At 36.8% G+C, this 4,759-nt stretch overlaps 1 long non-coding RNA gene across 1 annotated transcript; it reads right to left on the reverse strand.

The window, feature by feature from the left end:
- Positions 1–1,730: 1,730 nt before the first annotated feature.
- On the reverse strand, positions 1,731–3,293 carry LOC140634681 (uncharacterized). The gene is made up of 3 exons (XR_012032074.1): positions 3,180–3,293; positions 2,640–2,757; positions 1,731–1,894 (listed from the first exon to the last, which is right to left on the reverse strand). It is a non-coding gene; the product is annotated as an uncharacterized lncRNA (long non-coding RNA).
- Positions 3,294–4,759: the final 1,466 nt, after the last annotated feature.

Genomic DNA, 4,759 nt, shown 5'->3' on the forward strand with positions numbered 1-4,759 from the left:
CTTATAACAGCTAAATAAATTCTAGTGAAATTATGCTCCTGACTGAGCAGTTATTAGACTTTAGGGCAAGTATGTGTATGTTCCCAACACTGGTGTATATATGGTTTTGGTAATACAGGATGTACATAAGTTAAATAATGTTAATGTAAACATTGAAGTAACTAACAGGAAGCTCTCAGGTGAATAGAAAACACCAGACCTAATCGGTGACTGAATTCTTAGAACTATGAAACATGCTTGGGAACGTATGTTTGGGTTGCACAAGTCGAGAACGTTCTTATATTCTCTTTGGTGCAACATTATACCCTTCAATGTATATGGTAGGATTTCTTTTGGTTGTCTATAAACATTATCTCTTTCCAACTCAAGATAGGAAATGCATTTTGAGACTGAGAGCTTGGAGCCAGGCCTGGGTAGAGTTCCATCTGGAACCAAACATTTTGCTGATGGGTATCTGGATTCCAATCCAAAGAAGGATAAATCTGAAAAAGTTATACACCACTTGCCAATAGTGTTAGTCCATGGTCTGGTGAGAAAAATGAATTATGTATTCTCCATTTTCTCTCTTCCACCTACTTTTCTTTATTTTCTTTCTTTCCAAACTCCTAAGGATCTGCCCTCCAATGTTTCTTAGCAAAGTTTTGGATATTAGAAAAAGAGACTTCAGTATTACTTGAAATTACCATTGTACAGTTCTCAAGTGAAATTTTAATTTTTTCTTCTAGTAATAAATTTAAACTTAACTGATGAAAAGATTTCATGTATCATTAGCAGAGAATTTACAGGAGTGAATTTAGACTTTATATTGTCCACAAAATCTTCATATCTGAGCTATACAGAACACCTATCAGACCCTCCAATCAACCCTTTACTCACCTGGGCACAGCCCTACCACACAAACGGTGACGTGGTTGGAAGGCCTAAGCCACCATGGTGCAAGAGCAACATGCAGTGAATATTATCAAATCTCAGGCTTGAATGCTTGCTAGTTTGGTACACCCAGCATGTTTTTAAATTTAAGCAAATAGTCATGGAAAGATCGTCAAAATGTGAAGTAAATAGAGGGCCTTTACTATTAAGTGCAGTCCCTCTCCATGCTGAATTCCCTAGGATTTTAAGGCCTCATACTGCATGGTAGCATGGTCCAGACAACCTGGCATTTTGGGTGTGGGGTGGGAAGGAGGGTGCTGTTGTTGTTTTTAACCTCCCTCCTTAACATATCCTTTGATTCATCCCCTCAAGGTCTTTCATCTGGTGATGGAAGGATATACATAACTATTCTCAGGCCAAGTGTTATGGGTTAATAGTGGCTTCAGTAAACCCCACCTTGATAATGATTTTCAGGACCAATAAGGGATACAATACATTAGTTATATCTTATGATAGCAGAGATGAGTGCAACTCACACCATAAAGTCAGGTATTTACTTCACTTAAGTTTAAAGCTGGACCAGGTTTCATATGCACATATAATCAGAGTGTACAGTTCAAAGTCACTTTGTATGTCCACAGCTCTCAAAAAATTCCCCTTTCCTTTGCCTGATGGATAAGAAATAGCCTGCTACATTTTTCTTAACTAAGGGTCTCACACATTGGCAATTTTGTCAACCTAGATGTAAACACCACTGCCACGTCCGAATCATAATAAATTTTGTTTACTGTAGTTAGACATTGGGTTTGCTTACATTTTAGTTAAAACAGCTGAAGATTTATCCTTCTGTCAGAGCCACTGGAAAATTGAGAGTCTTGTGCAAGTTGTAAGCTTTCTGCTTAATCTTCTGGAAACTTTTCCAATTTTCCTTTAATAACACCAGGAGGCCAGTGGTGTGCCACTTATAGATGGAGGGGGAGGAGTTCTCCATCCCAATCCCCCTCCTTTACTCAGCTGACAGGCTCTACAAAAATGAAATGCAGTAATATACATTAGCACTAACTTATACACCAGGCTGTCACCATCAGGTAAAATTGATCACAAATTACTGATTACCGAATGAGGAAAGTCATCAGTTATATTGTACTTGATTACTTTCTCATAAGAGGAATATATTACTGAATATGGTAAGACTACTCATGCATAAGAATTTGGAAGTGACACCCCAGCAGCCTGCACTTAGGAGGGAAGGAGAATTGTGCTGAGGAAGTAGGCTCTGAGTTCCTTATATAAATTGTTTTAAATCAGTTATTAAATTATGATAAAGATTGTGATGTATACTTGAAAATTTTTCAACTGTTTTCCTGGTTGAAAACTTGTAAATCACACATTCGTCCCTCTACGAACTGCCATGGTCACTTATATCAGCTATACTTCCTGAGGGAAAGAACTCTGATAGTGGTCAAGGTCACAAAACTAGGCCAATCTAGTTGATGAGATTCTTGCCAAAACAAGAAATAACATTTTTTTCTGTGACTCACTTTCTCCTTGAAGACCCTTTCTGATTTGCCTTATCTCTCCTTGCTCTTCCTTCCTATGTCATGATAGTTTTGAGACATAATGGAAACTGCCTCTCCTTTACAAGAGGGTTGTCTATCTTTGGAAGTCCACATGGGCTAGGATGGGGGTCATAAGTTAGAACCTAAGCATGAAAAAAAAAAAAAAAGTGAAGGAAATACTAACATACACACACTGTCTAACCAACTTACCAGGAATATGGGACTGAAATATTCTCTTATGATAGAGTGTGCATTTGTCCACATTCTGACAGTTTTATCATTGGCAACCGATGGCAACTTACTGAAATTCAGGCTCTGGGAAAAGAAACTGACCATATAAAAGAAATACAAAGTTAGGTTGACATCTCACTACTTACACCAAAATAAAGTCAAACTGAATAAGGCATGGCTTTTTTTTTCCCAAATTGGGGTATATGATGAGTCTCAGGGATAAGTAGAGGTGTAGAAGGAAATATGAGAAGTCAAAGAATTAACAGAAAATATCTTATTGGATTGTCTATTTTACACTAAGATTTGGTATCCTTGCAGTTTTAAAATACTTAGGCTAATGTCTTATTTTTATTCAAATACAGAGAGCAATATGCTTTTATATTCAGGGAGTGATTAAAAATATTTCATTTTTATGTTATATGCCCTTCAGGCCCTCCCCTTCGTCAGATTATCAGCATAGTTGGTGCTATGTGAACACAGTTTGCTCTGCTGAGAAAAGATTATATCACCAATACTGACCTTGTTTTTGGCTGTAGACTGCAAGCGATATTTAGTTCTTGGTTTTCAGCTGGAGTCACCAACACCTAGAAACTACACAAAAGGGAGAACACTAGGAAGACCATATTCATTGACTAGTGTGAGCCTGGGTACTTTCACAGTTATTGACCATACTCTTTATTGTCGATGGTCAGATATTGTCAGCTCCTCCCAACACGTATTAACTTCTCCAGAGCATTCCTATTTTCTAGTCAAAGCTTTATTAACAAATGGATGGTCAACTAAAACCACCAAACTTCCTGACTGAATTGGTTCACTGCCTATAGATTCATGATACAATTTCATCCACAAGTATGTTTGTTTTTCTTTTTGTTTTAATATAGACACTATCTAGAAATAAGCCCAAATCTTAATCTGGTTCCAGAAAATGGATATTTGACTACTAGATTTCCCCTGTTGACCCCAATTCTAGCACCACACCCTTACAAATAATCATGGCCCGCTCCATTCTTACTAGGAACAACTGTCCAGTTCAACTCAGAATCCTACAGCTCTGATACTTGTGACACCTACAGAACACATCTTCCCAAACAGAGGGAAGACAGCCTCTTTTCAGATCATGTGCCATATGATATTTAAAAAAAAAATCTACATTATGTATGTTTAATTTTTATGGTGGAATTTGAAAGGAGATTCATTGTAATTTAGAACTTTGGGTTGATGCTTATATTTCATTATAAATGTGTCAGAATCATTTTATAGAAAAAAAAAAACCAATAACCCCAACCATTTAATCATCAAAGCTGGTTGTTTATAACAATAGGATATTTAATGTTATAGGACGGAAAACAAATGTCATGCAATGCATTTTTTTCTTTGCCTGAGCTTTAGTCTTCAGTAAGATCTGACAAATATTGGCATTATATGTCACTAAGAAGTAAAAGATCATGCTCTGACCTTCAAGAATCCCCACAATATGTACATTATGTTGATGTGCCCTTTGTTTTGTCTATCTTGGTTTGCTTTGGCAGCCTCTGCAATTTCAGGATAAGCGAGGTTGTTTTACCAAGTTTTCGATGGCATCATTTTAACCAAGAAATTAACTAAAGGCAAAGACGACTTCTACTATTTATTTCACTTTGACACAGCTTGAAGACTAGACATTGAGAAGGGTATAAGCCACAAATGGCTCAGATGCTCATCTAGGATTATTTGAGAACCACAATGCCTTCACTAAAACAGGTGTAAACTTAAAAAAGAAGGTCAACATTTTTGTTTCTTCTTTTGCATTGGTCATTTACGCACATGTCAAAAATGTGCACCACTTTTAGAGTTCCAGTCACATTTCTCCTGATCTCTAGAGACATGCCCCCACAACCACTGCTACATTCACCTCCTCTTTCTTTAAACTTATAAAGTTCTTTTAACCTGCATTGTACAATTTATCATTTAATTATATTTGCCTTGTTTTTTTGTCAGTGATTTTGTCTCCCCAGGTAGAGGTCAAGCACATTAAGATGAGTAACCACATTTCTTCTTTCCTAGTACATGACATGGCACATGGCATACTCTTAATAAAACAGTTCTATTGGGTTTATTAC

The sequence above is a fragment of the Canis lupus genome, chromosome 6, assembly GCF_048164855.1.
Source record: "Canis lupus baileyi chromosome 6, mCanLup2.hap1, whole genome shotgun sequence".
NCBI lineage: Eukaryota > Metazoa > Chordata > Mammalia > Carnivora > Canidae > Canis > Canis lupus.